Consider the following 13,493-nt stretch of genomic DNA (forward strand, 5'->3'; position numbering starts at 1 on the left):
AATCCTTCAAAGACTGATATATTATTTCACTAATCTACCAATTTTAATACTACATATCTCTTTAAACTATTGAATACCATGATTGTGGATCTGAACTGGGAGTCTGGCAGACGCAGAATAAGCCTTAAAAAGTTACAACTTGGAACAGACAGAGAAGGCCTGGGAGTTCCTGACCTTAAAGCATATTACTATGCATGTCAACTACAATGGCTTTCATATTGGACAGCTGGCCGTAACTTACATGAAATAGGCTATACTACACACAAGATAGATCGGGGAACCCTGCACACTGTTACTCCCCCGTTGTAAACCCCCCACAGTCTACCACCCTTGCTATGAACAGGAGTACTGTGCTGGAAAGCGACAAACAAGTTACTTACCATCGGTAACGCTTTTTCTGGTGGATACAGTATCTGCCTGTGGATTCCTCACCTTGTGACTATCCCCTGCGCCAGCAGCATCCGGACATTTTTCGTAGCCCTCCACGCCGACGTCACAGAAGGATGGCTCTGCTCGCGGCTCTGCTGACATACCCAGAGCAATAAGAAAACCTCGTCGGCATGATGACGTCAGTTCCGCCCTTTTTTTCCGTGCCTTCAAGGCACACGGATGGACCAACACAAATATATACAGTATACACAGTACACAGTATTCAAACCAACACACACAGTATGAAATCAATGCAGCAAAGCAAAAAGAATAAAACACTATCAATGAAAGCAACTGATAGAAATGATCAACATAGCAGGTATACAAGGGTGGACAATGGGGAGGTGGGTGGGTCAGTGAGGAATCCACAGGCAGATACTGTATCCACCAGGAAAAAGCGTTACCGAAGGTAAGTAACTTGTTCTTCTGATGGATACATCTGCCAGTAGATTCCTCACATTGTGAATAGAGTCCCACAGGAGTACCCACTCGCGGAGGAGGGTGTCCACCCTTCCGTAGCAAAAAGTCCTGTAGGACGGAACGCGCAAAAGGACCGTCCCTCCTCACCTCGGAATCTAAGCAGTAATGCTTTGCGAAAGTGTGGAGGGAGGCCCAAGTTGCCTCTCTACAAATGTCCTCCACAGGAACACCTCTAGACAAAGCAGATGTAGAAGACTTTGCTCTGGTAGAGAGAGCTCTTATACCCTCTGGAGCATCCTTACCGGCCAAAGAGTAACAGATCTTGATGCACAAGATAATCCATCTGGAAAAAGGTGCGCTTGTGCAGAACTCTGCCTTTCCTGCAGCCAATAAAGCCCATGAAGAGCTGGTCATCGACACAAAAGTCTTTAGTTCTATTGAGGTAAAAACTCACCGCCCTTTTAGGGCCCAAGCGGTGAAGCCGCTACTCCACCTTGGAAGGGTGAGGGGGAGGATAGAAGGTAGGGAGGGTAATGGACTGCCCCAGATGGAAGGGAGTTACCACCTTAGGTAGAAAATCACCACTGGTCCTGAGTACCATTCTATCAGCATGAATGGTCAATAACGGGGGATTCGAACTCAGAGCTTGAAGCTCACTTACTCTCCCTGTCGAGGTAATGGCAACAAGAAATACTGTTTTAAAAGACAATGGTCTCAAGGGACACTTGTGCAAGGGCTCAAAGGAAGAACCCATCAAGAAGGTTAAGACAAGATTTAAGTCCCATTGACGCACAAAAAAGGGAGTAGGTGGAAACTTATTAGTAAGGCCCTCAATGAACCTTGACACAATGGTCGACTTGAACAAAGGCGGCTGATCCAGCAAGCAAATGAAAGCCGACAAAGCCGATAAATAGCCCTTCACAGTAGCCACAGCAAAACCCTGCTGGGCTAGAGATAGAGCAAACTGAAGGATGTTGGATAAGCGAGCCCTCAAAGGGTCAATAGACTTCTCCCCACACCAATTGACAAATTTGGACCACCTATAGGAATAGATAGACTTGGTGGAGTGTCTTCTGGCCAAAAAAATAACGTCCACCATGTCCAGCGGGAGAGAGAAAGAATTCAGGTTGCCCTGTTGAATCTCTGGAGGTGCCCCTGCGACTGCAAGAGGAGGTCTACCTTCAGAGGGAGACGGAGCAGAGGGTAAATGAGAGGTGAAGTAGATCTGTGTACCACACCTTTCTTGGCCAATCAGGGGAGATCCATATGACTTGGGCCCGGTCTTGGCGAATCTTCCTCAGAACCCGAGGAATCAAGGGTATGTGAGGAAACGCATAAAAGAGTTGCGAGTCCCAACTCAATTTAAACGCATCCCCCAAAGTTCCCTGCATCGGATACTGAAGACTGCAGAATGACGGGCAGTGAGCGTTCTCGTGAGTGGCTAACAGGTCCACCTGAGGAGTTCCCCACATCCGAAAGACGTGACAAACCACCTCCAGATGAAGCCTCCACTCATAGTCAGCAGAGAACTGCCGCCTGAGACTGTTTGCACGCACGTTCAGAACTCCAGCCAGATGATTTGCTATCAGACAAGTCTGATGGTCCTGAACCCAGGAAAAGAAACACAGAGCCTCTCTGCAGAGACAATGCGACCCCACCCCTCCCTGCTTGTTGACATACCACATCGCTGTAGTGTTGTCTGTCAGGACTTGAACCGACTGACCGCGAAGGGAAGGGAGGAAGGCCTTGAGCGCCAAACGTATCGCCCGCAACTCTAAAGTTTGATGTGAAGCAACCTTTTCTCTGGAGACCAAAGACCCTTGATCTCCAGGTCCCGCATATGAACAACCCACCCTAAAGTGGATGCATCTGTAATCACTGTGGCCAAAGATGGAGGGAAGATGGAAGGGCTTTCCTTGAGACAGATTGCCCTCCATGCTCCACCAAGGCAGATCCGCTGCAGCTTCTCTGGAGATCCTGACTGACTCCCTGAGATTACCGTTGTGCTGATACCACTGCTTGCGGAGGCACCACTGGAGTGCCCTCATGTGCCAGTGTGCATGGTTGACCAACAGAATACAGGAAGCAAACAGACCGAGCAGACGAAGGACCTTCAGGACTGAAACGACCGCTCCATTGTAGAATGAAGAGATCATTTCCTGAATCCTTTGTGGAGGTGGGAATGCTCAACAAACAGTAGTGTCCAGTACCGCCCCTATGAGCAGCTTGCGCTGAAAGGGCACCAGGTGAGACTTGGGCATGTTTATCGAGAAACCCAATTTGTACAACAGCTGATGAAGCACCTTCTCTGGCGACTCCGCTTTGAGTAGCCAGTCGTCCAGTTAGGGGAAAACGGGAGTGTTGCGACCCTACCATAAAACGGAGATACTTCCTGTGTGACTTCAGGATTGGGATATGAAAATACGCATCCTGCAAGTCGATGGACACCATCCAGTCCTCCTGTTGCAGCGCTTGAAGAACCTGCGCAAGGGTGAGTATCTTGAACTTCTCCTGCTTCAGGGAAAGGTTCAAGATCCTGAGATACAGGATTGGACGTAGCCTGCCAGCCTTCTTGGGTATCAGGAAATACCAGGAGTAGCATCCCTGACCCCTTTCCAGCTCTGGAACCACCTCTAGCGCACCTTTTCTTAGTAATGTTAGGACATCCTCCTGCAGGAGAAGAAGGTGGTCCTCTGAGAAAACCCCTTGGCATGGAGGGTAATTTGGAGGGAATTCCAGAAAGGGAAGAGCATACCCATTTTCCACAAGATTTAGAACCCAAAGGTCCGTACTGACCGATTCCCAATCTTGCAGAAAATGGGTAAGCCGACCCCCCCCCACAGGACCCACATGATCCAGAATGGTGGATCTAGGGCTGCTTTGCTGTGGCAAGAGGGGGGGAGGTAGAGGAGGAGGAGGAGGAGGGCTGACCACCTCGAGGACGACCCCTGTTCTTGTCTCTATAGGATTTATACAGGGAATTTTGCTGCTGCTGTTGCTGCTGCTGAGGCTGCCTGTAGGACCGAAAGGACGGCCTTCCAAAACCTCTGTATCTCCAGTCTCTGGAACCTCTAGGCTGCGACTGAAGGCCCAGAGACTTAGCGGTGGCCTTGCTGTCTTTGAACCTCTCCAAGGCTGTATTTTTTTACCAAACAGCCCAGAACCATCCAAAGGGAGATTAAGAAACATTGCCTGCACATGCGGAGAGAACCCCGATGACTTGAGAAAAGCACTTCTCCTCGTGGCAACTGAAGGTCCCATAATCCGAGCAACAGAGTCCGCAGTGTCCAGACCACACTGAATAACCTGGCGTACAGCTGCCTGAGGCTGCCTGAGTGTCCGCCAATTCTGTCTGTCCTCCTCAGACAATTTGGGAGCAAGCTGTTAGAGCATGAATGTAACGTCCTAAATGACAGGTGGCATTTGTGGACTTCAAGGCCATACTTGCTGAGGAGAAAACCTTTTTAGTAGATTGATCAAGCCTTTTTCTATCTCGGGGACTTGAGGAAAAGCCCCAGAAAATGTCTTAGAACAGGCAGCTTGAACCACCAGGCTCTCAGGAGAAGGATGAGATGCAAGGAAGTGCCGATCCCCAGGAGCGGCCCTATACCTCCTAGCAACAGACTTAGAAACTTGAAAAGGGCTTACGCCAGACCTCCAAAACCGGTTCAGTAATGGCGTCATTAAAAGGCAATAAAGGCTCTATCACATTGGAGGGAGAATGTAGAACCTCAGTCAAAATATTAGACTTGAACTCAGCTGTTGGAAGCTGTAGATACAAAAGCTCTGCTGCCATCCTTATAACTGTGTGGTAAGGAGCCACATCCTTAGAAGGAGCATCTGAATGAGGAGAAGGTCCCACTCTGGGGACAAATTCAGGCCACTTGCTTCCTTCAACCCCTCAAATAAGTCCTCTGACTGTTCAAGTTCACCTTCCTCCATTTCTTCCTCTGCACAATAAGTTGCTCCTCCAAAACTCTCAGTGCCTCTCCCCTGGACCTCATCCTCGGAACCAGCGTCGGTGGCGCCAGACACGACTCAGTCGGATCCGGAGCCGGCGTCGAACACGAATCCGGAGGCACAGCCTGAGTCCAACGAGGTCGAGCTGACGGCGCCGGAGATGAAGGAAACAGCGTTGATGTCCTCGGCGCCGGAAAATGCCAGGACGGCGCCGCTGAAAGAAATGGCATAAAGAGAGCCTGAGCATAAGCCTGAGGAACTCCCAGGTTAAAGGCCATAGGACCCATGGGACCCGAAGGCGCTCCAGAGGGGTACATAGCTCTTGCAAAAACTCCATACATTGCATTTAAGTTATGTGATGGATCTCGACCCGGGCTAGAGAAAGGTGGGTAAGCCCCGGGTACAGACTCAGGCTGAGGCATTACCGGACTCGGGTCAACCGGCACAGACGGTGGAGTCAATGGAGTCGAAGACTCGTCGGGTACTGGCGCATCTTCCACCGGAGCAGGAGACTGAACCGGCATTGGAGACCGAGCTGGCGTCGGAGAGCGCGCTGGTGAAGCTTCAGGTGAAGCCGAACAAGCAGGAGTACCCTGATTCCAGCCTGAAGGAGATGTAGAGACATAATCCTTACGACGCAGAGGAGCTGGAGAAATCGACTTCAGAGCCGCGTCCTTATCTGAACGGCGTCGAGAACTGTGCCACTTCTTCTTCTTGTGCTTCTTTGACTTCGAAGCATGACCCGACGTCGACTTTGAATCCGACCTCAACCTGGACGTTGATCTTCTTCGACCTCTCTTCTCCTTTCTCACCTTCGCCATGAATAGCTTGGCCTCTCTCTCCTTTAACGCCTTCGGGCTCATCTTGCGACAGCAAGCACAACCCTCGACATTGTGATCCGACGACAGGCACCAGACACAATCCTCGTGGGGGTCCGTGATGGACATATGGCCCCCACATTCCCTACAGGGTTTGAATCCCGATTTCCTTGAAGACATCTTCCAAAAAGAAACAAGAGAACAAGCCAAAAACACAATGTAGCAACAAAATCACGGAGAGTCCCAGAAAACCGTTAGCGTCGACGGCGCGGAAAAAAGGGAACGGACGTCATCACGCCAACGAGGCTCTATCTAATGGCTCCGACGACGCCAGCGGAGCAGCCAGCAGAGCCATGCTTCTGTGACGTCGTCCTCGTCGGCGTGGAGAGCTAAGTAACATTTCCAGATGCTGCTGGCGCAGGGGATATTCACAAGGTGAGGAACACACTGGCAGATGTATCCATCAGAAATTGCATTACACGGCCCGGCATCCACCATAAGCCGGAAACATTCTGTTGTTTGGGATACCACTGACTAATGAAATATAACAAAGCAAAGTATTGCACCCTGTCTTGAGGTGGGGATTAGTACGGTAAGTGATCTATTTAATAACGAGAGACTCATGGACCATGACAACTTTGTGAGAGAAACCGGGGCTCCGGATCACCTATATTTACTGCATGCTGCACTACTGCAATATGTTAAAAAGCAATGTGTTCCGCAACGTCAGGAAGCCCCCACACACAAATTAGTTAAACCCCATACTACATGGGTAGAGACAGGCACCTTATCAAGTGGCTTTATGATGGAATACGGGCCCGTGCGGCAACCGACCTTACTACATTACGCAACACTTGGCCAGGCGACATAGGGCGGGAACTGGAGGAGAAAGAATGGGTGAACATGATAGAACACCCCAAGAAGGTATCCAGAAATGCAAAATTTAAATGTATTCAGTCCATGCTGCTACATAGAGCCTACCTCACCCCCGAACGATTAGATCGCATGTTTCCATAAACACAACACTATTGCCCCAGATGCCAATTAGAAGGAGCTGATTTATTACACATGGTATGGAAGTGCCCCGACTGAAGAGGATTCTGGCACTCAATTAGACGGCATACGAAGGCGGTCACACGAAGAGAAGTAGGGAATACTGTGGAGGAGTGTATTCTGGGGATACTGTAGAGGAGTGTATTCTGGGGATACACTGGTCCAAACAAAGTACAACACAGATTCACATGTCTGGTCCTAATACTAGCAAGGCGAGCCATCAGTATGCGCTGAAAATCAAAGACTCCCCTAGCGGATCACACTTGACAAAGTGAGTTAATTAGATGGGGGAGCGCTGAAAGTGCCGCAATACGAAGGGAGGAACCTAAAGGTATGCGTAAAGTTCCAATAGCCCTGGAATGGGACATTACGTTGGAAGCCCTAAAAAACCTTAACTTGGACTCTAATGTAAACCAAGCACACCCACAGTCGTAATAAGGCCAAAGTATTTCCTTGAAAGCAATGTATATGTATTGATTGCCCGGGTTCACAAGTAAATGTAATAACCCTTCATTGCTGATATTGTTGCAAGCTACTGGTTTGAGCTGTGTTTCTTATGATGTTATAAGCATACATTGTTACAGGACTGATAGGAGGGGGGGTTGGTCGACAGAAAGGGTATTATTTTGGTAACAGGCTGTGATGCACTGCATCTAAATATTGTTATGCTGACTTACATAGAGAACGAAATGCCGCGGAAGCTGCAGTTTTCCTTTGCTAGATTGTCAGTGCGATAGGATACATGTGTAAAGTTATTGGAAACTAACTCATCCCAATCCGGGAAACAATATTTTGCATGTTTTTTCTGTCTGTGACCAGCCATGTATTGAAGTAATGCACGAACTGCAATTTAAAAACGTAATAAAATCGGTTTCAAAAAAAGGTTTGTAGTAGGAAAATCTCAATATTAGTACATAGGATCAAATATACCATTTACTGGTCACAAAATACTAGCTCCCCATTTGCAAGCAGTATTGTTGTGCGCAGTATATAATTTTACGAACCAACTTAAGTAGTATTAGGTCAGTTCTTTAAAAAAACTGAATCGGAGTGAGAAATCTGACCTCACTTATTAATTATCCATTAGCTAGTTCACAAATTGCGAATCAATCCAATTGTCCACAATCACCGGGATTGCAGGCTGCACGGGTCAGCAAACATAAGTCTGTGACTGATTTTAAATATCACTTTTTTTTTGCAGCCTGTTTCCTTAAAGGAAAAAAGACTTCATTTAAAAAGAAACACAGCCGGCCTGAAAATTAATCACAGCAAATCATGGGCACTCGGCCTCACTGTTCCGCAATCCGACATCCCCCACCTAGAGCAGTTGGCCCCTTATAGATGGTCGACCTAGCACATCCGGTACCTAGGCCTGCAGCTGACCCCTTTGCTGGGCGGCTGGACAGAAGCCAACTGGAGAGAATATCGGCGATCGGTCCTTGAGGACCTACGGCGGTGGAGACCGATTATACCGTCCTGGCTGGGCAGAATCAACGCCGTCAAGATGTCCATACTGCCCAAAATACTGTATTTATTTCAATGTCTTCCTACCCCTATACCGCTGCATGATATAAGAGGCCTCCAGCGGGACTTAACCAACTTCATCTGGGTGGGGGAAAGACCTTGCTTCTCTCAAGCTCTCCTGATGGCGCCTCGGTATCGGAAGGGGGGGGCTGGCCTGTCCCAATCTGGTGGAATATTATTGGGCTGCACACCTTCGGTACGTAGTGGAGTGGGGTGTAACGGAGAGTGAAAAGGGATGGCTCCACATGGACAGGGCCGTGAACGGGCGCACCATTTGGGAGCTAGCATGGAAGCCTAGGACGGGGCGATCTCCGAGTGCATACTTGGCAGTACCCACGAAAACGGTGCTGGTGATCTGGTACAAGATAGCGGTGCGTAAGGGCCTCACAACCTTTCCGTCACCACACACCCCTATTGAAGAGAACCTGAGTTTTCCCCCTGCGCATCGGACTGGGGCTTTCCGTAAGTGGCCTCAGGGCAACTGTAGGGTGCTCACGGACCTGTTCTGTGGAGGCTCCCTCAAGACGTTTGCGGACTGCAGGGAGGAATTCCGAGTACCACCCGCGGCAGGACTGCAATACACCCAACTGAAACACTGGGTGCTAGCCGAGGGCACGTATCAGGCGGCCACCCGCGCCTTTACTCTGTTCGAGTGGCTGGCTCGCTCCTTCACGGAAACGAAGGGACTGATCTCAAAAATGTATCAGATTCTACAACACCCGTCCACTCCACCCTCCCAGACGTACCAGCAATGCTGGCGCTCTACCTCGGGAGTAGACATCGCTCTGGCACAGTGGTCCAGACTATGGCGTGACAAACCCCGGATCTACCGTGGTGTCTCGCAACAGGAGCATGCATACAATATGATGACTCAGTGGTATCACACACCGCGGTTGCATAGAATGTTTCCGAACGCCTCTCCCGCGTGCTGGAGGTGCCAGTCTGCGGCTGGGGACTTCCTGCATATATGGTGGACTTGCCCCTCGTTGACCATCTTCTGGAAGGAGGTCTTAAGCCACATCAGGGGGGTACTGGGGTTTCCTCTGCCTGAAACCACTTGTACACTGCTACTGGGTATCAAGCCTGCAGGGTTGAAGGCCCTCACTCGAAGCGAATGGGCGCTGGTGCTTTAAATGCTGGGAGCTGCTAGTCAGCTCATTGCCTTATGCTGGAAAAAGGCGGAAGCTCCGCCCATCACTGCGTGGTTTCTGCGCCTCTGGCATGTCATGACAATGGAACTTCTCACAGCCCGGCTGCAGGCCCGCGATGTGTGCTTCAAAGCGGTGTGGCAGCCCCTGGTGAAATACCTATGCGCAGTAGAGCACGCGCGTCATATGCCCCCCAAGCTCCGGGTGCTGCGATTAGTAGAGGATGCAGTGGCTCCCCCCGATCCGGACAGATTGTTGGCGTGAGGCCTTGGTGTGTGAGGCCTTGAACATTGTCACTGACGCTAGCTGCTCAGGCAACTGATGCGATGCCCTATAACTTCCCCCCCCACAGCCCCCCTTCTTGGTGCTCTGCGACTTCTCTCTTCCCTGGCCCTCTCTTCTCGCTTACTCCTACTGCCCTATCTACTCCGCTGTTCTCTTTCCTGTCACTCTACTGAAGTTCAGACCCTCTCTTGGACTTATAGTTCTAACCCTTTGGGTTTAATAGTTCCAGATGTTTTTGGGACCGGGTCGTTTTAGGCGGAGACTACACAGAGCATGTTGACTGAGTATGACGCAACCGGCCCTGAGGGGTTGTAGGTGAAACGCTGTGTACAAATCTTTTTGACTGAACATTTTCAATGTTATTCCATATTATCATGTCATAACGCGGCCGGCCCTATTGGGTTGTAGGCTTGAAGCTGTGTCCTAGTCTCCTCATTGCTCCTCCCTGTACTGGGGGTGAAATAAAAAAATATTTGACAACAACAACAAAAAAGAAACACAGTTTACTGTTTTTTAAACGTTTTCTACTGAGTTAGAACATTGCCTACTCTACAAAAATGTTTTTTTTACATTCACAATCAGGCGCTCCTTCCCCTTTGCAAATGGGCATATTACCCCAACTTGGGGGGTTGGTAACTTTTCAATGGTGTCCAACCACTACTTCGGGCCCAAACCATTGATACATATGTTAGGAATCACTATATGGACAGGATGCCAACAACACGCTGCTCACGCTGCTTCCAAAAAGCGATTCCCTTTCCGTTTCTAAACCAATTTTTAGAGTCCGAATATAATGCTGATTCTTAAAGTCAGTTTGTAATGTTGGGACAGAAAGATCCCCTGCATGGTGAAGAACGTTCACCCTCGTCCCCAAGTGCCCCACTAATTTTTGGTCATGGGTAATCACAGATCATGAATGTGCACCATGACCTAGGCCTGTCTCATGGTGATGCAGTCTAGTTAGACAGGGATAGGCGCACCTGCAGTCAAGTGCATGAGCACAGTGGTGGCAGCATTCCTGTTTTGTGTTTCATAGGGACCAGTAGTATGAACAGGCCTTTTTAATTGTGTCACTTGATTGAGGTCAACCAGCCCACTCACAGAAAGTTCCTTGGCTGTGTACTTAACACACTATTGTAGTGCCAGATAGTATGCGATACTCACGTATGAGTGCTGCGATGTCGGTGTGCCAAGTGTGTGCCTGGGAATGGGTCAACCAGCCACTCACAGAAAGTTCCTTGGCTGTGTACTTAACACACTATTGTAGCGCCAGATAGTATGCGATACTCACGTATGAGTGCTGCGATGTCGGTGTGCCAAGTGTGTGCCTGGGAATGGAACATAAAATAGAGGCCTGTGGGTTACATTTAGGGAAACCCATATTAAATGCATTAAGGAGCCATGCTGCCAAGTTCAGCATTGGTAGCTGGGTTGATAAGTCTTCTTTTGCAACTTGAAAAGAAGGTTCGACTTGTACAGAATCTTTTTGTAAAACCTCTCTGACATATGGAGGAGATCTGTATTAGGATCATTGTTGATCTGGAATGTCTCACTTTGATCTGGGTTATGGGATCAGTACAATTAGTGCAAAAGAGTAGCTAAATTCCACCGACTATTGATTAAAAGTGCACTACCCAATTTCCCCGGTTAGTGGAATATGGATGCAAAGCATAGGCATTTTTGTTTTGTTCTCTGCTGTAGTGAACAAATGTATTTGTGGAAAAACAAATCTCAGAAGACGTTGTCTAGAATGTCGTTGTCAATCATCCTCTGCTGATTTATTTTCTGTGTAGGGCATCCACCACAACATTTTTGACACCTGGAAGGTGGGCTACTTTCATTGAGAAATGCCTTTCAATAAGCAACCTCAATATTGACTGAGCCTACGCGAAGCATATCCTGATCTTGCGCCAGCTTTCTTTTTGAAGTTCTAGATAGTGGGAGTGTTTGTTGCTTGGAACCTATTAGAATTCCTTGTAAATGATGATAGAAAACCCTTGATTGGTAGATTGACCATCCTCACTTCAAGTAGGTTGATTAGAAGTACCGTCTGAACAGGCAGTGCACTCAGATGAGCTTCCCGTTCTGTCTAGGAAGTGACAAAGCTGTGGAGATTGTTTGTGTCAAACAATCTTTTTTGAAAGTAAAATCCTGCTTTTATGCTGTTTGATAGCAGTATTGCGGAACAGATTGAAGAGCTGCTTGTGAGAGTAATAGCTTGTCTTCCTTTTAACACAGGCACAGATTCATTCTGCCATTTGGGACAATGACCACGTTAGATGATAAGCACCCCAGAAGAGAGATTAACTGAAGTACTGGGTTAAGGAGTGTACTGTAGAATATGGCATTTTGTTAGATTGATATTACCCTCCTATGGAGGAAACACATGTATCTCTAGATTTGTCCTTAGCCCTAAATCTGCATACTCTTTGGCGATGACTTTAGAAAGTGTACCGTTAGCCACACGAGCCGAAGATTGTTGACTGAAACTTTTGAGTTGCTTTCTGCCGAGAATTGGCTTTAATCAGCTAGTTACCCTAGTCAAAATAAAGAAAAACGTGTTTCCTTGGTAAGCAACCCCTATTGCCTTACTCTTGGGGGAAAGTATGTTGTGGTGACTTGAGGCCAAATCGATATTTTTGATTGATACTTCTACCTGCAGATTCCTCAACTTTGAATATCCTAGGTGCAAGATTGAATTCAGAAACTTCTGACATAGCTCTTCAGCACCAATAGGGGCGACATCACTAGAATCATATAGTGCCCACCCCCGGTGAGCCAATGGAAGTTCTGTTATTTTAGCGACTTTTGACACAGGTCAGTTAGCTTCTCTCCTCAGCTCTGAGGTGAAGATAGTTTGCTCTCTAAATTGTTTTCGTGCAGTGTTAGGGACATGTCTCCACCTAAGAATTCAGGATTTTAGTCATTTCTTAGCTGTGATGGACAGATGTCCATCACAATCCACACACAAGCTGGTTATGGTGTCCAGGCTCCGAGCACAACTCTTACCATGTGCTATCTGCCTCCGCATGAGGCCCAAAGCTATGAAAAAGTGGGAGGCAAGGCTAGATATTCTAGATAATCGCAGGGGTTGTGAATGGTCAAGGACGAAGTTTAGAGCTGGAACGAGATCCCAGTCATAATTTTGTTCTTCTCCTCTATCTAAATCTTTGAGGGAGGAAAAGAAGGCACCATGAAAATAAGAAACACTCTCCTTCACCAAAAAGGTGGAACTAACAAGCTACTCCACCCCATTCCCCACCCTAATGCTTCACCCTCCTCCCCAGAACTGGTGGTGTAGTCTCCTCAGGCTTTGCCTGTTTCACCTCCAGCAGGACTGATGTAGATATACATGTCTGCATACTCAGATTTCCCAACACTGGGTGCTGGTTCGGCTTCTTTTCTCCAGTTCTGTTTGACCTATTCAGGAGAGCAGTAGTACTCTCTGTTGCCCCTGTTCGCCCCATAGGACCTCTTGACATTTCATCCAGTGCCTACCCCTCGGTGGTGTATGTTTTTCGACTGGTGCTGCCTGGCCCTTTTTCTTGTTTGCATTGAGCCAAGAGCAACTATCATGCCACCTTAGACTCCATTTACTGTTTCCTCTCTAGCACCACCTATGAGGACACCAACGTTGCCTGTGGCTCTCTTTACGGTGACACCAGAACCTCCAGTGACACCTATGGGTCCTCCACCCCCACCTTCCTCTTCAGCCTCCAGAAGAGAAGTAGGTCCCAAAGGGAGGCTCACTGCCTCTTAGAAGAGGAGCTATACCAGGGGGAATATGTTGAGGCGAAATGCTAGGACACAATCCATATTTTTGTATCGGATTCAGACCAAGGTCTCCAGGGGGAAG

At 48.3% G+C, this 13,493-nt stretch overlaps 1 protein-coding gene across 2 annotated transcripts in view; it reads right to left on the reverse strand.

Moving 5' to 3' along the window:
• The window catches only part of FCHO2 (FCH and mu domain containing endocytic adaptor 2), a 1,161,485-nt gene that overhangs the window by 963,640 nt on the left and 184,352 nt on the right, over positions 1-13,493 (reverse strand). The gene's annotated exons all lie outside the window — the stretch shown is intronic.

This window comes from Lissotriton vulgaris, chromosome 3_1 (assembly GCF_964263255.1).
Source record: "Lissotriton vulgaris chromosome 3_1, aLisVul1.2, whole genome shotgun sequence".
Classification (NCBI taxonomy): domain Eukaryota; kingdom Metazoa; phylum Chordata; class Amphibia; order Caudata; family Salamandridae; genus Lissotriton; species Lissotriton vulgaris.